We start from the raw sequence: 25,734 nt of genomic DNA, 5'->3' as shown, positions 1-25,734 counted from the left end.
CGACCAGGCGCCTGCGGTCGAGTGGAAATGCGGTGGGAGGAGTGCCCCCTACCGGGAGGGGCCTGAAAAGGCACAGCGCCGTTAGGTGCCTGAGGATGGTCACCGTGGAGTTTTAGTCGGTAAAAGTCCGGCACTACCCGCCGGCCCGCGTGTGTCCATGAGGATTTCCCCACGTACAAAAAAAAAAAAAAAAAAAAAAAAAAAAATTGATGCAGAATTATCAAATAGTAATCGTACAGCTCTGAAAAATTTATTTTAATCAAAATATGTAGAGGTAGAGCGTCCGAACGTGCCCGCGATTCAGATGAAAATGACATCGTTAAAGAAACATGAGCCGCTTCGTTTTAAACCAAGAAGATTAGCATACGCGGTGAAAATTCAAGTGCAGAAAATCGTTAATAATTTGTTAGAAAAACAAATAATACGTCCTAGCAAGTCATAATATGCTTCTCCAATAGTATTAGATAAGTGCAAATTTATTACGTCAAAAATAGATTACTTAGGATATACCATTGAGGGAGATACTATGAGACCGGTCGATTCTGAAATAAGAGCGGTAAAAAATTATTTAATACCTCAAAATCGGAAAGATGTGCAAAGTTTTATGGGATTAGCATCGTACTTTCAGAAATTTATAGAGGGGATTTCATTGATCACTGCTCCGTTGTATAAATTACTCTGGAAGAATGAGAGTTTCATATTTGGAAAGACAAAAGTAAGTGCATTTGTAGTTTTGAAGATAAAATTAATTGAAGCTCCGGTGCTAGGTATTTACAGTCCATATGATGAAACGGAATTACACACGGATGCAAGTGCGGTAGGTTTTGGTGCAATGTTACTTCAGCGTAAGGAAGACAATAAATTTCATCCCATATTTTATTTTCCAAAACGTGCATCCGAGTCGGAAAGTAAATATCACAGCTTTAAGTTAGAAACGTTAACAATTTTATACGTGTTAAAGCAATTTAGGATTTATCTTTATGGCATAAAATTTAAAATAGTGACAGACTGTAATGCGCTAAAATTAACGTTAGAAAAAAGAGAAGTGAATGCCAAAATTGAGCGATGGGCAATTGAATTGTTAGCGTATGATTATACGACAGAGCATAGACCAGACGTGCGAATACAGCATGTAGATGCATTTAGTAGGGTACAAAGCGTATTAGTAGTAGAGGCTAATTCATCAGATGTTAATTTAGCAATAAGTCAAGGTAAAGATAACAAAATTGTAGAATGAAGGCAGAAGTTAGAAAGAACGGAAAGTAGCTTATATGAAATGCGTGGAGGTATTGTGTATCGCAAAGCAGATGAAAGGTTATTTTTCTATGTTCCGGAAAGAATGGAAGACCAAGTAATTAGCAAATAACACGACAAAATGGGACACGTAGGCTTTGAAAAGGTCTGTGACGCAATTCGTCAACATTATTATTTTCCACAATTAACAACAAAAGTAAAAGATTATATAGAGAATTGTTTAACCTGCATTGCGTATATGCCTAAATATGGGAAAGCTAAAGGTAGGCTGCACAATATTCTGAAAGGAAACCAACCGTTTCTAATGGTGCACATTGACCATTATGGGCCAATTGAGAAATCAAAATTGATAAAGCAGTATATCTTACTGGTAGTGGATGGGTTCACTAAATTTGTAAAACTTTATCCGACCAAAAGTATTACAAGTAGGGAAGCCATAACGTGCTTAGAAAAATATTTTAGCAATTACAGCAGACTGCGTACGATTGTATCCGACAGAAGGAATTGTTTTACAGCTTCCGAATTCGAAGTTTTTTTAAAAGAACGAAACATTGATCACGTATTGGTTGCAACGGCCACTCCCAGGGCCAATGGTCAAGCAGAACGAATAAACAGAATGTTAGGGTCAATGTTAGGTAAATTAACAGATAATAATTCCGGTAAATACTGGTATAAAGTAATTGATGATGTCGAATATGCAATAAATAGTACCGTTAATATGAGTACAGGGGGAACTCCGAGCAAGTTATTGTTTGGCGTCAATCAAAGAGAAAAGGCAATTGATGGGGTCGCAAAATACCTTGAAGAGACAGTAAATGTAAAAGCACGCGATCTAAAAGCAATTCGGACGAAAGCAGTAGAAAACATAAAAAAATCTCAGATTTATAGCCTAAATTACTTCGATAAGCATCATAAAGAACCTTGTAAATATCAAGAAGGTGATTATGTAGTCATAAAAAATTTTGAAAATAAGACAGGTAGTGCGAGAAAACTTATACCGTAGATGAAAGGACCTTACGGGGTTACTAAAGTATTGCGGAACGATAGGTATGTAATTCGAGCATTAGACGATTTTAACGGAGCAAATAGGCCGTATGAAGGAATGTGGATTGCAGAGAATATGCGACCTTGGCATGAAATTTCAGGACGACCAGATAATGATGTTGATAAGAATTAAATTTAATTATACAGTGACTCTCATAACTGATCAAGTGTTTGGAATACTCAAAACAACAAGATATAGCGAACTTTTCCATTTATTTACACCAAGTAATCTGCCATTTGGTAGCTTGGGTACTGAACTCTTAGTTCTCGTCAGTTTGTACGTCTCAGTAGATCTACATAAGAATACATTATTTGAAAAGTAAGAGCAATATTGCATTTGATCTGTTTTGTGAGTTTTAAATTAGTATTAATAAATTTCTAATTGTGATCAATATTTGTTAACTCTACTGTATGTAAATATATAAGTAAGTAGTGTTTGCGTTTCTAAATGTATTAAAATAAACTTCACGCGTTTCAAAATCATATTTCATTATGTGTAGTTATGAAGGGACTAGATAAAGCTAAAATAGTAGAACCTGAAAAATTATTGCAATCTGGATATTCACACCGTGAAATTGCGAAGAAGGTGTCATGTTCCATAGGTACATAATTAAATATACGACAAAATTTCAATGGAACTTCATCGAAAAATAAAAGTGGACCTAAAAAAAAGTTGGCCTCTACTACAAAGCGATTAATAATTCGAAAAATACGCAATGGCAGTATTGATAATGCCGTAAAAATGAAACAGCATTTACATACGTATTGCAATATTAATGTCAGTGCTGAGACAATACGTCGCACACTCCGAGAAGTAGGGATACATGGGCGTATGAAAATACAGAAACTGTTGCTCACTAAACGTCACAAGAAACTCAGGCTAGAATTTGTCAAAAAGTATGAGAATTTTACGGAAGCTGATTGGAGCAAAGTAATATGGTCTGATGAAATTAAAATTAATTACTTCGGATCGGATGGTCGAGAATGAACATGGAGAAGTCCTGGGCAACAACTGCAGTCACATCATGTTCATCCGACTGTCAAATTTGGAGGTGGTCATATAATGATTTGGGGCTGTATGGCTAGTAAAGGCGTTGGTTGTATTGACAAAATTGAAGGGACAACGACTGCTAAGTATTCAGTATTCAGTAGCCCAAATATCAAAAGTTACAAACAGAAGTTGCAAAGTGATTATGAATTTATTAAAAGATCCAGAAAATTATGGAGAAAAAAAAGTTTCGGGCGTCCTCAAAGCTCAACTGCTCGCGATAAATGGACAATACTAAGGGCGGCATCAAATTCAAAGATGACTACGAGACTTACTGCACACAGTGTTGGTATAGACACTAACGTGAAGAATGTGAGACGCGTTTTAAAAAAGTATAAACATTCAGAAAGAAAAAAAATGGTAATTATTTACTTTAGCGATTCCTCACCGATTTCGATAACCTTGAAATATGTTGTCAAGGTCACTGTTATGAAGATTTTTTCTTTATACATGTTACCGCCGCTCGGCCTTAGTTTCCGAGATTTTTTGTCAAAAAGATCGCTGCTACTACAATGAATTGTGTCTATACGTACGTGACTGTAGCAGCGTGTGTGTAAGAGTTGAATCGCCGATTGTTTATTGTTTCTATAGATACATCGAGGCGACCGGCAATGGATGCGTATAACGGGTGTACTTAAAAACTCGATTCGAGTAGCCGGCCGCCTAATGGCGGCCGGTATAAAATAATCTAACCCAGACCTAACCCAAACTTAACTATTCTACCTAGTATCTAATATAATGAATTAGGTTTGGGTTAGTTTATTTTATACCGGCCGCCGTAAGGCGGCCGGCCACGCATTAATTTTTTATTTCAATTTTCTTTATTAATATTATCCAATATTAACTTGACACAGTATACGTTATTTGTATACTGGTATTTGCATATTGGTTTGTACCAAGTTAATATGGTGTAAATATTATGATTGAAATTTTACATGACACTATGTTTGTAAGTAGTTACAGATACGGTATTTCACGAATCTGTTCAGTATTTACAGTCGCATTTTGCTTATTACCTTAGCATCAGTGATTATTGAGTACGTTATTAGAAGTACTTAAAATGAAGTTATATGAATTTTTGAACGTATGCAATGATTATAACAAATTAATCGATTTCTTAATTACACGAAAAGTGATCCACGGTGCTATCAATTGCATTAAGTGCGGGAAAGAAATAAAACTTGATCGAGAAAACTTGATGTTTTCATGTCATTCAACATCTTATATTAAAAACCGAAATAAAAAACGTCTTAAAATACAGTGCAATTTAAAGATTAGTGCATACAAAAATTCTTGGTTTGAACAATCGCACCTTCCTGTTCAAAATGTCTGCCGTTATATTAGATAAAATTATTTTTGCAAATATCTCGAAAACAAAGGGCGAGCGGCGGTAACATGTATAAAAAAAAAGTATTCATAACAGTGACCTTGACAACATATTTCAAGGTCATCGAAATCGGTGAGGAATCGCTAAAGTAAACAATAACCGATAGTTGTTTAAATATCGCGTTAATTCGACAATCGAAAAACGTCGGTTAAACCATCGCGTGACCGATAGAAAAACGGGCCATTTCTTGTACGGTGTTGTTCCTAGTTTACGCGACATTCCAGAGTCTTCTCTGCGGCGTAATACGTTCCGGGAACAATACTAAAGTCGAGATATTCGAGCCATACGTTCACGTGCAGAACTCGGTCAACGCGTCGAACGAACCATTTTGGAAAGTAACAAAATCACACTGATTTTCTTTCCACTTAATTAAAAAGCAACCGATGGCTGAAAAATACCGAGCTTACACTCTTATAGTGATTGATTACAGCCATTGGTGCTAAATAAACACGTACCGCTTTAGTTAGCGGCCGTGTAGAAGTGAAAAGTATTAAAATCAGACTGATTCTCTTTCCAAATAATTAAATAGCAAGCGGTGGCTGAAAAATACCGAGCTTACACTCTTATAGTGATTGGTTACAGCCATCGGTGCTAAATAAACATGTACCGCATGAGTAAACAGTCGTGTAGGAGGTATCGAGAGAATTTCTCGATCCTCCCTTGATTATTGCACGGTGCTAAAATCCACCTATAGGGGCCTTCTTGGCATATTCCCTGGGTGGAATCGCCGTCCTCCAAGGTCGAGTCAGTCAGTGCTTGGAATCACACCCACATAGGGGCCTTTTGGCGTATTCCCTGGGTAGACTCCCAGCAGACTTCGACCTGCTCGAGCGTGGTTTGTAGATCGCCAGTGTGTACGGACACTAGGCGTAGAACGACGCTCAAAGGGCAACGTGGTGTAAGGACCTTAATAATCAGTCGCTTCTTGCGCAGTTAAGGGACTGCACCACACCGGTCCCGTACTGACCAGGGGACGGTGAAGAGCCGCGGAGCAGACAATAACCCTGTAGTCAAGGGAAAATCGGGATTAGAATCTTGCCTTCCCATACTGCAATCAAACGTTTCTCGATCATACGAGAAACGTTCAATCATACAGGCCACTAATACAGATGTGTATCGCTGTGTAAGAAGCCCGCTCCTATTTACCATAAACGGAGTAAGAAGTGTGTGGATTAGAGCGAGTCAGACAACGCAACGAGCGTTGTCAGGTATTTACAGCCGGATTTTGGTCTTTCTTTTCAGAAGACAGAGACGAAAGCCGTAGCGGCGAGACAGACCGTAGCCAGGTTTTATTACGAGCCCGACAACAGGCTCGGTTTTTTCCTGGCGATACTGAAAATTATTAATTAAATTTCTTTTATTTTTGTTTATTTAATCTTTATTTTTCTGTTTGAATTTCATTTAAATAAACAACCTAGTCAAAGTTGACTAGGCGAAAGAAATTTATCAGTGTACAATTCACTTTCCCCCACATTTCCAATCCCTCGGAATTCGGACTCAACGTTAAAGGGTGAGAGATCGGGTCATGGAAAACCCCACTGACCGACTCGCACCTATTTTAACAATGCTGAAGTTTTGTTTTTTAAATGGAACTATATATTTTTTTTTGTATCATGCGATAGTGCTTTTCAAGACGAATTCATTAAGCTGCAATTTATTCACCCGATTTTTATTAGTTTTTAAGATATAACGCTTAGAAATTTACTGATTTTCAGCGGAGACGTCTCGGCTTGAGTGGTAAGTCATAAAAGCGGTCCTATTGTTGCGGTGTTTGACTCTGCCTGTTGAAACCGATAGCAAGAGCCTATGCTCGGAACGGTAGACCCGAAGAGTAAGAAACATGAAAAGTATTAACCATCCAAATTATTAACGACACCATCCTCGATGCGGCAAACTTGGACCGTAATGGACAATACTTTCCATGTTTTTTACTTATCGGGCCTGCCGTTCCGAGCTAGACCCTTGCTATCGGTTTCAAGAAGCGAAGTCAAACAGCGCAAGAATAGGACCACTTTTATGACTTACCACACAAGCAGAGACGTGTCTCCGTTAAAATCAGTAAATTTCTAAGCGTTATATCTTTAAAACTAATAAAAATCGAGTAAATAAATTGCAGCTTAATGAATTCGTCTTGAAAAACACTATCGCATGATCAAAAAAAAAAATATATAATTCCTTTAAAAAACCAAACTTCACCATCATATCTTTTAAATTAATAACATAAACAAAATTTTCGTTTACGCCAAAATAGAGATCCCATTTTATCCTGCAATTTACACATAAACAATTTTTTCGTATCATCAATAGTTATTGAAATATCACCACTGTCACACTTTAGTGAGGACACCCTCTAGACTGAAAGCGTTCGAATAGTTTCATGAGCTATTGTTTGTCTACCGTAATGTTTACTCTATCTCTGATTCAACGTGCACTTTATCGCTAATTTAATTTGCATTTTATTAGTAATCTAAGTTGGATTCCCCTATTCGTTGAGACGCGTCTTCACTTTACTTTAAGCTCGTACTCAAATCATTCGCAATTACAAACAGGAACCGTGAAAATTCGAAAACACCGTAGGAATTTACGTCGTCGCTGGAATCCCTCATTTTCATCCTACGGTTCTTCGTGTTCGAATAAATCCGTTTCTCTTCGAATTTCTCAACGAATAGAGAAGTTCTCTACGATGCGAGTTAACCGGGACTCTATGGAAATCAGCAACTGATTAGCATGGAAACTCTGTACATATGAGGAAAAAATGGCGAAAAGTCATATTTACGGACGAAAAGAGATTCAATTTGGATGGACCTGATGGTCCAACTCGAATCTACGGTAAAAAAACTTCTAGCGGTTCCACAGTCGGACACTCTAACGCTGCGCCACCAACGCCGTTGATTTTTTAGGATATGTTGCGCTCAACGGTTGCTTTATTTTATTTCTTTCAATTGTTATGTAATTCTGCTTAGTGTAGAAACATTAAACAGTGTACAAAACACTCGTATATTGAAGAATGCATAAAAATTCAACGTGTAAGTTACTCTAATACGCAGAAAATGAGAAAAAAATCGGTTTTTATTTTTTTTCACTGCGGCGCACCAAAATGAAAAATCTGAAAAAAATTGAGAATAATAGTAATAGCAATACGTGTTTACTGTAAAAGTATAAAAATAGTTCCGGACCTCCTTCAATACGTAATTGGCATTTTTCTGGTTCTTCAATCAAAAAATCTGAAAATCTCCCAAAATATGTGTCCCAGTACCCGAAGTGTCTCTGAATTTTTTTACATTTTTTTACTCAATAGGTTAAGAGAAATTGTTCAAAAACATGATTTTCGTTTTCATCCCATTATTACCCCCACGGTCGAGATTTCAAGTTAAAAATTGGCACACAGGGTTTTTTTTTGATAAGCTATCGAGTGACCCATCATTCGTTCAATTCGGTTTGGGGGCACATTTGACCCCCTTATTCGGCTATACCCTTTGTTAATATTTTAAATTTGTATGTGCATATGCTATCATTTTGTCCCACTACATTTTGGCAAAAGTACAATTTCCTTTAAATAAAATTAGATGGGTAGATAAAGTTCAATTTGACTTTACTTATATCTGTTAATAAACCTATTCTGAAATAATGCGCAGGGACAAATTTCGGTTGCAATGAAAAAATAAATTAGAATTATGAAAATCTTAATCTGTGCTATCTTTTTGTTCCGGAGTGTACTTAAAAGTGTGCCAATGTTCTGACCGTTCCTTACGTCGTTTAACATTTTAGTTAGGCCCTTTTTAATCACGCCTTCCGCATTCTCCGTCGCGCCATTTGTTTCTGAATGATAAGGCACAGACGTCCTACGCACGATATTAATCTTACAAAAATTTTCAAATTCGAAGGATACAAACTGACGCCTATTGTCGCTTACAATCATTTTCGAAATGCCGAAACGAACAAAAGTTTCTGTCAACTTGTTTAACACCTGTTTACTATCCGTCGAACTCATCTCAAATACTTCAATCCACTTGCTATACGCGTCCACAAGAATCAAAAAATTCCTACTCGCCACCGGCCCGAACAAGTCAATATGGACTCTCTCAAAACTTTCCTTCGCTTGCAGCCAGAAGCTTAACTTAGACTTCTTAGAATCCGACAGGGTTAAATTGCATACTCTGCATCCTTTTACTAGACTTTCTATGTCCTTATTGAACCCTGGCCACCAATATACCGACCTAGCTAAACTTTTCATCTTAACAATTTCTAGGTAAGTACTATGCAGCTCTTCTAACACGCGAACTCTTAATTTCTCTGGAACAATTACGCGATAATCCCACATCACAATTCCACTTACCACTGTTAACACATCTCACCAATACCCTTGCAAACAATCGTCCCTCGTCGCCACATAGTTGTCCCATCCTGTACTAACCCGCTCTAACAGTCTACTTAACACCGGATTACGCCTAGTCTCAATCCTAATGCGGCCTGCGTCTACTGTCATGGCTGCTTGCTCATAAATAAAATTTAAGTAATTCCCCGTCTCTTCCCCACCGAGTTTCCTTCCGATTGGCAACCTTGACAAGCAATCTTCCCTGCCACTTTCAACGCCTTTAACGTACTTAACCGTATAATTAAAACTAGACAAATAAACCGCCCAACGCTGCAATCTACTTGCTGCGAATACTGGAAGTCCTTTCTTTTCTCTAAAAATACCCTGCAACGGCTTATGATCAGTGTCTAACGTGAACGGTAACCCAACTAATAATTTTCAAGTTTCCTAATCCCAAAGAAAATCGCTAAAGCCGGTCTATTAATTGTCAAATAGCCCTCCTCATAGCCTGTTAAAACACGGGACGCAAAAGCTATGAAACGTTCGGTACCATTAGGAAGGACATGCGATAGCACGACACCTATGCCATCTTTAGACGAGTCGCAGGACAATTTTACCGGGATATCAGGCGAAAAATACATTAAAACCTTATCTGACGCTAACAATTCCTTCGCCGTATGGAAAGCCTTTTCACGTTCTTGTGTCCAAACGAACTTAACACCGTTTTTCAATAGATCATACATAGAGCACAAAATTGCTGATAAGTTAGGTGCGAAACGTGCATAATAATTCACTAACCCCGTGAACGCCCTTACTTGGATTTTAGAAATCGGTGTCGGTGCCTTTACAATCGCCTCTACTTTATTAGCATCTTTATGCAATCCTTCTACGCTAATTATATGCCCTAAATAACTAATTTCGGGACTAAAAAATTCGCATTTGCCCTTGTTCACTTTTAATCCCACTCTAGACAACTACAGATTGAGCACCTGCCTTACATTCTCAATATGCTCCCTTTTATTATGACCCATCACTAATATATCGTTTAAGAAACTGATGGTCCCGTTACACCCTTGCAAGACTTTTTCAATCTCCCACTGAAAAATAGCACAAGCTGATGGCTCAATACCAAAAGGTAATCTATTTACTTTAAATATTCTTTTATGGGTACTACAAGCTAATAAAACCTTAGACTGTTCATCCAAAACTAACTGATTATATGCCTGAGACAGATCGAGCTTTGTGAACTCTTGTCCACCCTTAAGTGCTGCAAATAACTCTTCAATCCAGGGTAATAAATACTTAACATCTTTTAAAAAGGGGTTTACCATAGTTTTATAATCTACGCATATTCTAATCTCCCCAGACTTTTTAAGTATAGGTATCAAGGGGGCACCCCACACTAAGTCCTGAATCTACGAAATAATACCTTCTATTTCTAAGCGTTGCAACTCCTCTACCTTCTCTTTAAAAATTAAGGGTGATGTTCTCAGCCTACAAAAAACTTGCCTTGTATTATTTTCCAACTGCAATTTAACCTTGCAATACTTATAGCGTCCTAAGCCTGGACTGAATACTTCAGAAAACTCCTCACAAACCTCAGCTACCTTTTTATCTAACCTAAAAATTGACTCAGCACACACTTCTATCAAATTCAGTCTTTTAATCCAATCACGCTCAACTAGAGCTGATCCATTAGTGTCTACCACCAGTAAGTCAAGTTCCTCATTTGCTTTACCATAACTAACAGCTACTCTAATTAAACCTAATGGTGTTATTCTTTCACCAGAATAGCTCTTCAACACCACTTGAGTCGATTCTAACTTTATGCCCTTAAAACTCATATCATAAATTCTACTCTGTATCACAGTTCTAAAAGCACCACTATCCAATTCCCATTCTACCCTTTTCCTTTCCATAACTAACTTAATAGTAACTGGCTCCGTACCCTGTATTCATCAACCTATTAACATCCTGAACAAAATGCTGGAACTGACCTTTACTACATACTTTTGTTAGATGTATGTTGATACCCTGTTACAATTTTTACACTTATACTACTTATACTTACAATTTCTAAATTCATGAGCAACACCACAGCACACAAAACATTTTTTAGGATCTCTACTGGTGCCTACATCGCCTCCTTTTGCAGCTCTTGTCACGCCACTGCCACCCGTAGAACTCCCAGGACGTCCACCAGTGATCCTTTTCTGGTATGTCTTAAGCCAATTGACTCCTTATCTTTTGGACTCCTGAATAGCTTCCCTCTTTACAGTGAGGTCAAACATCTCCTTCGAGGTCCTGGTCTCATCCTCCTCACAAAGACGAATAAGAATCCTTGTATCCGAAAAGCCAGTAACATATTTTTCCTTCAAAGCAGCTTTCAAAATGCTTCTAAATTTGTAGGAAACTGATAAACTCTTAATACGCGTAAATCAGTCGACAATTCTTTTTCCACCGACCTGAGAAGCTTTATAAAATTCGACACGTTCTCAATACACTGCTTGCTGATACTGAAATGATTCTTCAACAAACTCTCGAGAAAGCTGAAAAACTTCGTCTGTGGCAACTCTGGATAGTACAAATCTCTCAGCGTCTTATAAACTGTCGGACTCACCACTGATAATAAAATAGTCACCTTTTTAGCTTCCACCACAATATCAATCGTTACAAAATACTGTCCCAATTGCTCTGAATACAGAGTCCAATCTTCATTAGACTTAAACTTTGGTAGTACGCCTTGTACAGCCATTTTCAACACCTTGCCAATACAAAAAATATGCACCATGTATCACCGCCACGTGGCCACTTAACCTCAAACCAATGATTTAGCAAATTGCATGAATTCCGTCTTTTCTTCTCGTTGCCAAATTATGTGATATATCAATAAATTATATGGTACAGGCTTACAACTCGAACGAACCATTTATTGCTATTATAACTCACAATCTTACAATAACGTACTACTCGTGTTGCCGGTCATGTGCTCTCTGCTTCGTGTCGCGATCTTCGTTTCTCTGCCCCGTGCAGTGCGCATACACATACTTGCACCACACACACATCACTGGCCACATGATGCCAAATTGTGAAACAGATTATAGGAAAGAACTTCGTATATCATAAAGAGATCAAAATAATCATAGCGTATAAGATAACTAAATTAACTCAAAATGCGGAACAGATACACTTACAAGGAACCTTCGTGAACGGTCCGGCTTCGATTTTGATGAAATTTCGTACACTTATGAAGCAGCCAAAAATAATCGACACGTATTTTTTTTAGCTATGATAACTCGAGTTTAAGGGGTGAAACCACCCTTTGAAGTTTTGGCTCGAAACGGCTATCTCGAAAACGGAAAGACATACGAAAAAATTGTTAATGGGCGAGGTTAATGGTTTCTTATGTACAATAACATGGTGTTAAAAAATTTAACACAATACAATTTGTTTATAACAAAAAAAAATTTATTAACTTAATTTTTCATTTTATTGAAATTTTCATGACAAAAAATGACGAGCATTTTATTCCAAATCCAGTGGTATGTAACATTTTAAAATTGCCTCTTATAGTTTTGCAGATTTTGATGATTTACATCTTGCACGTACATCCACTATGGTAGTAGCCGTTTTAACTTTGATTTTAATGAAGCACTGTAGGCTTGCACTAAATTATACAGTAACAAGTAACAAGTAACAATCACAGTAACAAGTTTCTTAACAGCAATGAAAAGATTAATTGTTTTCATTACCCACCTATGACATCGTGGCAAAGGTGGAGCGATTTATAAATTATAAATACAAACAGTGTGTATAGCAATTACTCTATGTAGTTTCGATAATAGTGGTACTCGTCGAAAAAATGTTTGAAACATAAAGATCTCTTACACCATGCGCATTTAATTATTGTCACGTCACCATAAATATGGCATCTTGGTTCATTTTTAACAGAATAACAGTACTCAACAGGATTCTGGAATGCATTTGGTTTTTCATCTATACAGGGTATTCGGCCACGCCTGGGAAAAATTTACATGAGCGATTATGGACACCAAAATAAGACGAAAATCAAGAATACCAATTAGTTGATGGAGGCTTCATTACAAAGTTATTAACGTTTAAAGTTCCGCCTGTAGAATGGCAATCTGTGTACAGCTGCGTTCGCGCGGAAAGTTGCAGCAGGCCAGTGCTAGTGGTTCTCACGCAGCATGAAAAATTCTACTTATCGACGCAATCGGCAGCCTTAGATTTTTGTCCACTTATGGAAATGCGAACACCTTACGTTGAATAAGATTCAACCTGTCTTATGAAAATCCAGAAGGGCATATCAAAACTCGCTCGATGAGATTTTCACAGAGAAAGGGTGAATGTCACTTGCAATACCACAACGTTGTGCACACGCGGTCGTACACGCCCCACGATCGTTCACAATGTCCGCAAATATCCACAAATAATCCTTTCAGGCACTAACCACTATGCAATTAAATAAACACGCACCGCGATTATGTTATTCATGAGTGTCTATGTGTACGTGTACCATGATTGTTCCGAGTTACTTACGAATAGAACTGTTATTAACTTTTCAAATACACTACAATTTAAAAATGTAAAATGGAATTTAATAAGTATTCGCTGATTGCTCATATCACTGCATTTGTTACATGCAACTTAATACATAACTGAATGAAACATGTCTAAAATGTGTCGCGTGAACTGTCTTGACTGATTCTTTTTTACGACGCTAGCTGGCCGAACACGTGCCGATGCTGCCCTTTGTCTTCACTGAGTGTAGAGTGCATGTGTGTGTGTTTGTGTGTATGGTGTGTGTGAGAGAGAGATAAGCGAGGCGAGTGACGTAGAATCGGGGTCCTTTTCGGCATTTGTTTCTTAGAACCTCGTCGATCGATGGCACAGTCAGCTGCTAGTATCGTTACATTCTTCGACGTGAACGCAATCGATGCGAAAATTTCATTTATCCTACGATTCCCTTTTACATTTTTAAATTGTAGTGTATTTGAAAAATTAAGAACGTTTCTATTCGTAAGTAACTCGGAACAATCGTGGTACGCGTACACATAGTGACTCACAAATAACATAATTGCGGTGCATGTTTATTTAATTGCATAGTGGTTAGTGCCTGAAAAGATTATTTGTGGATATTTGCGGACATTGTGAACGATCGTGGGGCGTATATGATCGCGTGTGGGTAATTTTTGTGCACAACGTTATGGTATCGGAAGTGACATTCACCCTTTCTCTGTGAAAATCTCGTCGGGCGAGTTTTGATATGCCCTTCTGGATTTTCATAAGACAGGTTGAATCTTATTCAACGTAAGGTGTTCGCATTTCCATAATTGGACAAAAATCTAAGGCTGTCGATAGCGTCGGTAAGTAGAGTTTTTCATGCTGCGTGAGAACCACTAGCACTGGCCTGCCGCAACCTTTCACGCAAACGCAGCTGTACGCAGATTTCCATTCTACAGGCGGAACTTTAAACGTTAATAACTTTGTAACGAAGCCTCCATCAACTAATTGGTATTCTTGATTTTCGTCTTATTTTGGCCTCAAGAATCGCTCATGTAAATTTTTCCCAGGGGTGGCCGAACACCCTGTATAAGGTTGTATAGCTTTCGCCGTATACCTACTTTCTAATAATATGGGAAAATTTTTAAATATAAAAAAATGTAAGAATACTGTAGAATTTTTGCAATGGAGAATTATTGAAGGAAAATGAATTGATTATATCCATATGTATATATCGGACACATCCCTCGCAAACACGCCGCAAACAATGAGAAGAAAAATGCCAATCTGTCTTTTTTAAAAACCCTGCAACTGATCTTTGGCTTGCAACTCGTCCTCCTTATTTAGCAATTATTATAAACGTAGACTCATTAAAATTCGTAGAAGTAACAAAGTTATAGTCATTTAAAGGGAAGAGTACCCAGCGGTTAATAATCATATCAGAAATTTTAAATGCGTTTTTCTTGAAACCATATTTTCGAAACTAGCTGACATAATATCACAAATTCAAATTGATTAATGGATTTGAAATTTATAGAAACATGCCTGTAAATATAAATTAATTGGAAATAAAACAAGTTAATCTACATTCAAAAAAGAAAGGCTTGATGATGAATGGAGAAGACTGAAGATGATTTTTCAAGTGTTTGAAATAAATTTTACATAATACAATTAACTACAATTTATCCCTATCTTCTGCAATATAGAAAAATTTTATATTGTATATTTAATTTTTATTTTGACTTTAATTTCAAACTTTAGCCTTTGGGTGACTATGTGGGGCAAACAAAACACGCATGCTGTTGCTAGAGGTCGTGTCTTTTTATTTCATACGGAACCTCGCACTCTCTCCGTTATCCAACTAACGCGTTTCGCATTTTCGATCGCCTCGCTCGCGTTTCTGGAAAACAGAAACCGATCCCCTATTTCGGGGGAACGTCCATGCGTCGCCGTCCAACCATTGTTGCCGTGGCGAAATCGACTTTTTCACCTTCGCCTTCGAAAAAGATTCAGTAAAAGAGTTTCCTTCATTGAAAGAAGAAAAATTTTCCAGTCTTTTATTTTAATATGATTGATTTTAACGAATCAGCGTTTTTTTAAATTGCTACACAAAGAGGACAAATAGGACAGTATTTCCAAATTTTTTCAGATTTAAAAATTTAAAATTACATTGAAATTCATTTGGTTGTTTAGACTCAATCGCATAAATAGTATAAATATATGAACGCACGTCCATAAGCATAGTAAAAAAATGTCTTTTTTTTCATAGTTAAAATATGATTAGGGAGTCTTGAAACGTGTATTTTCGTAAAAAAAATTTTGAAATTTCTTTTACATTATGGTATTTTGCTTATATGCGCATATACATATAGGTCGGAATGTAAAAAATGCCTGGGCAGTCGAGATTCGATATCGCATGCCAGTGATGCTAGGTCGAATTTCAGTTGTGTTGAGAGCAAGAAGAGTAGACTCACATTCGCCGCCTTTCTCGAATCCCCGAAGCTATACGAAACGCCAGAACTCATATACAAGGTGGTTGTACATTGTGTGTGTAAGTGGAGGGGCAGTTTCCTTTGGCCACAGGCTTGCCGTCTGATAATACTGCACTGCCAACTCACATGTATTTACGCACACACTACAGCTTTCTGCCCATCAATACTAATTCAGTGAATAGTTTCTCAACTGACCGCCCTCCATGAGAAGAGGCCGCTAAAATCATCTCCGAATTTCCAGGTCGGTATGGCAGTCAGATTCGGCCGCGAAAGTCCATAAGGTGATTGGTATACTCGTATACCTCGTCGGTGGTGATAGCACTGGCCTGCCACAGCCTTCCGCGCAAACGTATCTGTGCGCGATCAGTGTGGCCAGATTGGGCATAATTGAGTGCATCGGCGTCAACATTAGTAACGATGAACTTCCTTAGCGTCTAACGGAGTGGTGGGGATAGCAGACATGTATTACCGTACGAGCCACGTTTACGGGAGCTGGGCACTTCGTACTACTTCGGCAAATCGATAAAGAATGCTAGTGTGAGCCTTTCCTTCTTGCTCTTGAAGCAGCTAAAATACGATCTCGCGATAATCGGCATACGATTCCAACTCTCGACTGCCCTAGCATTTTTACTTTCCGACCTATGTAAAGTATAAGGAAAATACCATAATGAATGAAAAATTTTGAAAATTTCTTTTAGCGTAAATACACGTTTCAAGACCCCCTGATCACATTGTGACTATTAAAAAAAAAGAAATTTTTTTTGTTCCTATGCTATTAACGTGATTGCATCTAAACAGCTGAATGAATTTCAATGAAACTTTACATTTAAATTTTATATTGTCGTTTCAAGGTCTGACTAGATTTTGAGCGTGATCAGCTCCCGGATAATGATTATTATACGTCTTACAGTTTTATAATTATTTCGATAGATATACATTATTTATAAAAAAATTTTTAAACGATTTATATAAGTCTTAAGAAGGATTAAGGTTAAATAAACTTTTCTCCTATTTTTTCTACAAAGGAAAAATTAAACGAAATCTTATACATTGCATACCTACCTAAACCACATTGAAAACGTATTTCACAATTATTTTAGAATAATGTTGTTCAAAGCAGTCTCACTCGTAAAGGGTTAATTAAGGGTTAATTAAAATGATTTAAATAGGAAAATTAATTGCTACAGAAATAGATTACTACTGATTTTTCCCGCTATGTTTTTCAATAACCGTATCAATTTGTTACACAGAATCAAATGTTATATATTTAACTTAATTTTACATAACAAAATAATTTAAATATTGGAAAAACAATAACGTGCACGTTACCATTCAATGGAAATCTGATGGATCTTAATTTCCCTTCTTCCATTAGGATGTAAAAAATCCTTATTTATTTGTAACATTACCACACGCGGCATATTAAAATGTCCACATTTTTCTTGCCTTTTTTTTTATTCTCTACTGAATTCATTACTGGAATACATTAAATTGATTGCTATTCATGCAATAGAATGTTATTTTTAATTATTGCCCTTTAAAAATCTACGGAGACTAGGCTATGTATGTATATCTACGCCCCTTCTTTCTCCATCCTCGTAGTTTCTACGATCCAGCGACCCGCGAGGAGTATAAACAAACCACTGTCATCAACCTGCATGAGTCACTGCTGTAACAGCAGATAGAAAAAATAGAGATAAAGTTTATTTGATCTTAATCCTTCTTAAGATTTATATAAAACGTTTTAAAAATTGTTTACAAATAATGCATTGTAAGAAAGATGCTATGTTGGATGACTAACACGACCAGACAAACACCACTCCGTTACATCGCAAACATTACTCATCCAAACATCCTAGCCACGATTCCTAATCCTTACTCATCCTGAACCTCGTACCCATCCTGAGTCACACTCTCCCTTGACCATTGTCCCTACCTCTACCTATTTCCAGCAATAGCATATAAACCCCTGCAATACCGAAAAACAGACCAGAAAGAGTTTAGTATTCAGTCGACCTAACATCTGTACGAGTTCTTTTCTTAAATAAAGTGTTGTCAATTTTATTGGAATCTAACACAAATTTGGTGTCAGAAGCGGGATACTTCGATGGCTTTCAACTCAGCTGCGTTTTGGACAATCACTGATCGTCTCACTGAGGAAAGGCGCCAATTTTAATTGGTCACATCGACGGAAAAACAAAAAAAAAAAAGAAGAAACTCATCTTGAAGCTCATCCACAACTGGTTGCATTCATTGGATCAACGTGTATTCAACACCACTGGAGGTTGCAGTTTTTCTTCAGGAGAGAAACATTTTACGGTCGCACTGTAAGTACTGAACTCTAGATACTTCTTTCAATTCCGAAAATTTCCATTTTTCTTATAAAATGTCTCAAACCGATAATATTACAAATTCAGTTGTCACCTCCATAGAGGTATCTCTAGATCATTTAATTAAACTCCTATTAAATGAATTTGATGAAAATAGGACAAAGCTACAATCGTTCATCAAACAAGTAGATTCCGTGTTCGAATTAGCTAATTCTTCACAGAAGCCAGTATTGTTACTATTTGTAAAAAATAAAATAGTAGGGAAAGCTAGAGATGAAGTCGTCATCCATTGTAACCTTAACACATGGGATGAAATTTCCAATTTATTGTTAAGCTTATATTAAGATAAAAAGACACTAGATCAATTAATGGAGGAGTTGAATTCTATTAGACAAATGCGTAACAAAACTATTTCACAATTTTATCAACGCTTAGAACTTCAGTCCAGAATCATGTACAATTGATTCCGCTGATATTGAAGACAATACATGAAGGGAGAGCATGTATCGATCGGTGGATCCATTGGTCGTATGATCGGTGTGTATTTGACATTTTTCGGGCGCTGCGTTGTGTTCAAGGCAAGCGGCGTGCGAGAGCTCTGTTGTTTTTGCGTCTTCGAGGTGACAGTCGCGCGTGCGGATGTGTCGCGTCTTCTTATATTTTTTCAATGGGTAATTATTTACTTTAGCGACTCCTCACCGATTTCGATGACCTTGAAATATGTTGTCAAGGTCACTGTTATGAAGATTTTTTCTTTATACATGTTACCGCCGCTCGGTCTTAGTTTCCGAGATTTTTCGTCAAAAAGATCGCTGCTACTACAATGAATTGTGTCTATACGTACGTGACTGTAGCAACGTGTGTGTAAGCGTTGAATCGTCGATTGTTTATTGTTTCTATAGATACATCGAGGCGACCGGTAATGGATGTGTATAACGGGTGTGCTTAAAGACTCGATTCGAGTAGCCGGCCGCCTAACGGCAGTATAAAAAAATCTAACCCAGACCTAACCCAAACTTAACTATTCTACCTAGTAACTAATATAATGAATTAGGTCTGGGTTAGTTTATTTTATACCGGCCGCCGTAAGGCGGCCGGCCACGCATTCATTTTCTATTTCAATTTTCTTTATTAATATTATCCGATATTAACTTGACACAGTATACATTATTTGTATACTGGTATTTGAATATTGGTTTGTACCAAGTTAATATGGTGTAAATATTATGATTGAACATCGAACGTTGTTGGCGTGAAACAAAAGCGAATATTCCACGATATGGGACCCGGAAAGAGCATTATGTCGATTACATAGCTGAGTTTTTGTTTCGACGACAATATGATTTCAATATAAGAATACCTGCATTTTTTGATATAATGGCAGACATTTTTCCAATTTCTGTTAATAATAACGATAATAATAATAATAGTAAAGAATAAAGTACAATATTTTATCTCCAACGCAACCAGAGGCTAATTCAGACATAAAATTATTTTTGCAAATATCTCGAAAACAAAGGACGAGCGGCGGTAACATGTATAAAGAAAAAGTATTCATAACAGTGACCTTGACAACATATTTCAAGGTCATCGAAATCGGCGAGGAATCACTAAAGTAAATAATTACCCAAATAAATAAAATACTGTTATGGTTATAAATATTTATCTTCACACATATTTACATCTCACGTATAAATAACTACAAAAATTAGATAATTATTTCATACGAGTTTCACAACGCATTGTATGATTTTTATCATAAAAACAAGAAAAATAAAATGGTTTCATACACCAAGCGCATGTTATAAATGCGTGTTCTCTACAGCATTTTTTATTTTTTAGGTCGTGTGGAAAACATACTTGATTCACATTACAAAATATTTCTTTTTTATGATCTAGAGGCTTGAGTTTAGACGCATACCATGCATATTTAGTCATGTCGATAAAAATTGGAGCAGATAACTGATAATGGATTATGGAATGTAATTTTTATTATATCCTGTCTATTGGTTAATTCTCTGTTTTCGCGGATCAATGTCGGGGCGTTTTGGAGTCTCGGAAGGAAGTTCTTAACCTGTCTAAAAAAGTACACGTCGCACGGTTGGCAAATGGGTGTACATTTTGGTGGAATAACTTTCAACGTGCAGGTAGTCATATTTTCGTCTTCCGGATCATGAAAGATGCTGTCATATAATGCTGGATTTGTTTGTCTACCCCACGAATCGATGACTAATAGGAATTTATTTGTGTTTACGTAGATTTTAACACATTTTTCAAAAATAATTTATAAGTATCAGATTGCAATTTCCCCGACTTTGTGCAAGTAATGTGTACATTGCCTAATTCCTCTTCTTGTTTTTGAACATCTGCTGCCACCCGTGGTCCAAAAGCTCATCCAACTTCTTGCAGGGACAAAAATATTTTTGGTAAAAGTTTTCTGGAATAAATTAACGCATATTTTGTAATGTGAATCAAGTATGTTTTCAACACGACCTAAAAAATAAAAAATGCTGTACAGAACAAGCATTTATAACATGCACTTGGTGTATGAAACCATTTTATTTTTCTTGTTTTTATGATAAAAATCATACAATGCGATGTGAAACTCGTATGAAATAATTATCTAATTTTTGTATTTATTTATACGTGAGATGTAAATATGTGTGAAAATAAACATTTATAACCATAACAGTATTTTATTTATTTGTCACAGCCAACTTTTTTCATAATATTAAAAATTAAAATTAAAAATAAAAATTCTAATATAAGCGAAAAAAAGAAAAAAACAAAATGCCCTAAATTCCGGGGACCGAACTCCAGTTTCCGGGCCAAATTCCTCGACGCTAACTCCACGGCTACCATGACTACTGAAAACCAGAGATGCCAGAAAAGCACCGAAAGTGCTTTCTCACACTATGCCAGATCACGCGTACGTGAGCTCGTGGAGTTTCGGAAACCCGACAAAGGCAAAATGACGCATGCCCTCTTTCTCGATTATTCCGAAGCTGCCCGAAGTAATTTCGGACTGCCTCGTGGGAGTCGAGAGAGAAAGGCTCACATTTGCCTTTTCGCTCTTAACAACTGAAATCCGACCTCCCGTCTACGGTATACGATTTGGAATCTCGAGCCGTGATTTTGGACTGCCCAGGCATTTTTACTTTCCGACCTATGTAGGCGCATATAAGCAAAGTACCCATAATGGAAAAAAATTTTGTAAAATTTATTTTACGGAAATACACGTTTTAAGACCCCCTGATCATATTTTAATTATTGAAAAAAAAGAAATTTTTTTTTATTATTTCTATGTATGAGCGTACATATGTATATTATTAATACGATTGAGTATAAATAGCTGAATGAATTTAAATAAAACTTTACATTTAAGTTTTATGTTCTCATTTCAAAGTCCGGTTAGACTTTGACTATAATCAGTCCATGGATAATAATGAATATACCTCTTGTTTTATAATTGTTCTGATACATAGGCGTAATTTACAATAGATCTTTTAAATGTTTCATATAAATCTTGGGAAGAATTCAGTTTTATGTAAAAAAAATTAAATAAACTTTTTCTTTATCTTCTCTAGAAAAGAAAAACTTAAATGAAATCTTATACATTACAGGCTTACTTAAATTGCATTGAAAACGAATACCATAAATGTTTTAGAATAATGTGCAAAATGGTTTTACTCGCAAAGGGTTAATTGAGAAATAAATGCTTGGTAATTAACAACAGCAGTAAGCAGCTTAACCGGCTGGGATTTTCGCTAAAACAAATTGAAAACTCGATTCTAACAAGGGAAAGTTGGAATGGTACCCGGTTTTGGGTTAAGTTTTACTGCAAGATATTATTAAAGTTATTACAGCTACTTATCTTCAAAAATAGAACCAAATTCACCAATAACCAGCGTAGCGTGAATGATGAAGTATTTGGCTGCAAGTTCGAGCTTCTTTTGCTCTGCAGGTTCGTACCCTGCTAAAAGAAATCTTTTTTTTTTTAATTGTATTTTAATCGTACGCTGAATGTGACATTATATTTTTGTCTGATCTTCGAATATTTTTTTTTAAAGTTGAATTTACCAATTACATTTAACATGTGTTATTTTCAATATATGAAGTACATGAATCTGAATGGTATTTTTCGTAAAAACAGACAAAACATAAAAATTTTAAACACCACGTACATCTAATGAAAATTCTGTTTTCACAGAAATTACAAAATTTTGTATTTAACTCTGATGGAAAGGCCGCTTCATTTACATGGATATAATGTGAATGATTTTCGGATTTCGATTTACTTGTACCTCGTACTTTTTACCTTATACTTCAGGTAAAAAGGGATATAACTGGCTAAAACAGTTTTATGATAGTACCTGCTAACTCATGTTACTGTTCTAAAATGAAACGCTATGTTTTGTACCTTTAAAAATATTCGACTATGTCCTTTTCAAATTTAAAATCCAACCCATACTTTGTATCATACTGGCAAACGCGATAACTATTCCTTTGTTTCTAAACGGTTTGATGGTGGGGATCTCGTGACTATTGCTCGTATGTACATTAATCAAAAATTAATGTATTCACGAGCTCTTTTTTCATTACGTTAGTTTAAACATTTCAATATTGCACATTGCATAATTAAATAACAGTTTTTTACATTTCCCTCCTGATGGAAGAGACCACCACCTTTCCGTGGTTTCCATTGAGCGGTATCGTGCACATTATTAATTTTTATGGATCGATACAATCATTTTTTTATGCAAAATTAAGCCAAATCAAACATATAATATTTAGTTCGTCATAACAAATTGATACGGTTAACTCAAAATATATCGAGGAAAATCATTATTAATTAATTTCCGCAACTATTAATTCTACTTTTTTGTTTGTTATAAAAATAAGAACTCTTCATATTGAAAAATACCACAGGGTGCACGATACTGGAAAAGAGTGGACTCTCATTTTAATTTATTAATTTTCAATCTTAAAGAATTTTGATTTTTAAAAATCGTATTATTAATATGCATATGTACGTTCATACATGGGAATAATAAAAAAAATTTCTTCTTTTTCAATAATTAAAATATGATCAGGGGGTCTTAAAACGTGTATTTCCGTAAAATAAATTTTACAAAATTTTTTTTCCATTATAGGTACTTTCCTTATGTGCGCCTACATAAGTCGGAAAGTAAAAATGCCTGGGCAGTCGAGAATCACGGCTCGAGATTCCAAATCGTATGCCGTAGACGGGAGGTCGGATTTCAGTTGTTAAGAGCGAGAAGGCAAATGTGAGCCTTTCTCTCTCGATTCCCACGAGGCGGACCGAAATTACTTCGGGCAGCTTCGGAATAATCGAGAAAGAGGGCATGCGTCAGTTTGCCTTTGTCGACTTTCCGAAACTCCACGAACTCATGTACGCGTGATCTGCCATGTGTGAGTGTCGCACCGGGTGCTGTATCTAGCATCTATGCTGAAAACACGGTCAAACTACATAGTACATATGGAACTTATTCCATTAAAAAAACTTAAATTTTTGTTTAAACTATTGATGGTACGGCAAAAATGTATTGGACTTTTGTGTTCCCCTCGTCGAAACCAACAACTTAAAAAAAAAAACGTCGATCCGACGATTTCGAAATTTTACACTTCTAAGCCATTTTTTAAACAAAAGGCTGGCCATAAACGTCTAGTATTTTATAGATTGCGTTTGGACACCAGCCCCTACAACTCTGCCAAATTTCGTTCAAATCCCACGTTGACAGGTCGTGACCTCCCCTTGTTAGTTAATATTTTTCACGCGTCCAATTCATTCGCCACCCTTCGATCATCCCAAATTCTACATACATTAGCGGGACGTATAACGATGATTAATGAAATGACCTTAAATCGGTTCGTGTATCACTCACATCCGCAAATTTCACAAATGCTAAGGTATCGCGATTTCAAAAATATTAATAACGCTTTTACTGCTGCCGTAATGGAAGAGAAAGCATTACGAATACAATACAATCAGATAGAAACGCGAAAATGTAGAATTTGCTATAAAACAAACCACACTACTAATGAATATTTCAATAATCGCAATAGGGCTACTCCACCTATTAACAGACCCGTTCATTATAATCAAATTGATAGAAACAGAGTACCTCAAAGTGAACCTAAACAGTTTAGGTATTGCAAACGGTTTGGACATGTAATAGAAGAATCTAAAAAACGCGAATTTAATAATTCTAGAACACATTCAAATTTCAATCAAAATTCAAATTTTAAAGCCAATTTCCAACATCAAGAAGTACCCACGAATCGTTACCAAATTCCAAATTCACGGTTTAAATACATCCCTGGACAAACTGACAAACCCTTTTTCACCACAAAACATTATCAATCATGATACATCCTCAAATGACAACAACGTTGCTCCTAGAACGACAAATTTTTGCAATGCCCAGGATCTTCCCAATCCCCTTATATCTGTAGAAGCAATGACGTCAGAATTCAACAACTTCTAATATTAGATAATTTTACTACTGCATCATCATCGCCTCACAATTAGCCTTATGTGTTATTTGAATCACATCATTCTATAGCAGATGATGGTATTTTAAAATTCTTAAACGGTCTAATTCTCGGTCTAATAAATGGGGTAATTCTCAAAATTATACGGTAGATAAAAATAATTACACGATTCTAAACGGGATAGCCCCGTACGCCACGATTCAAACAATTGGGGAAACAGCAATAGAGTTAGCAATTCGTAGTGGCAAAATCATCGGTAAATTCCAAGTTTTGGACGTAGTTTCAAATATTCCATTTGACGGTATCCTAGATGATAATTTTCTGAAAGCACATCGCGCCAAAATCAATTATGAAGATTTTCTATTATCACTAAATGCAATTTCAACTCCTATATCTCTCGGTCGGAATACTCCACAATGCTCTCAAACAACAATAAGAATTTGTGGACGGTCCGAAACTGTAATTCCTATAAAATTAATAAATCTATCTAACATTCAAGAGGGAATCGTGTCTAGGCAGAGTTTAAATTCAAATAATTCTCTCTTAATTCCAGACGTAATTGTTAAAGTCGATCACAATAATCGAGGGTTAGTAACGATATTAAATACGTCTATTCAATCACTTGAAATTCCAATACCTGAAATATTCATTGAACCTATCCCTAATCATTCGTACATTTATAGCCTTGCTGAAAATCGAGACAATAATAAGGAGCCAAACCTTTTACAAGTATTACATCGAAATCTACGGTTAAATCATTTAAACTCAGAAGAATTCAATTCAATTAAAGAAATTTGCTCAGAATTCAACGACATATTTCATCT

General features: G+C 36.3%; 1 protein-coding gene and 1 pseudogene across 4 annotated transcripts in view; both read right to left on the bottom strand.

The window, feature by feature from the left end:
- Positions 1–25,734, bottom strand: part of Ppt1 (Palmitoyl-protein thioesterase 1) — a 482,953-nt gene that overhangs the window by 358,420 nt on the left and 98,799 nt on the right. The window lies entirely within an intron of this gene.
- On the bottom strand, positions 20,085–24,512 carry LOC143347584 (uncharacterized; annotated as a pseudogene).

The sequence above is a fragment of the Colletes latitarsis genome, chromosome 1, assembly GCF_051014445.1.
Source record: "Colletes latitarsis isolate SP2378_abdomen chromosome 1, iyColLati1, whole genome shotgun sequence".
NCBI classification, from domain to species: Eukaryota; Metazoa; Arthropoda; class Insecta; order Hymenoptera; family Colletidae; genus Colletes; species Colletes latitarsis.
This window is presented reverse-complemented; position numbering and strand designations above follow the sequence as displayed.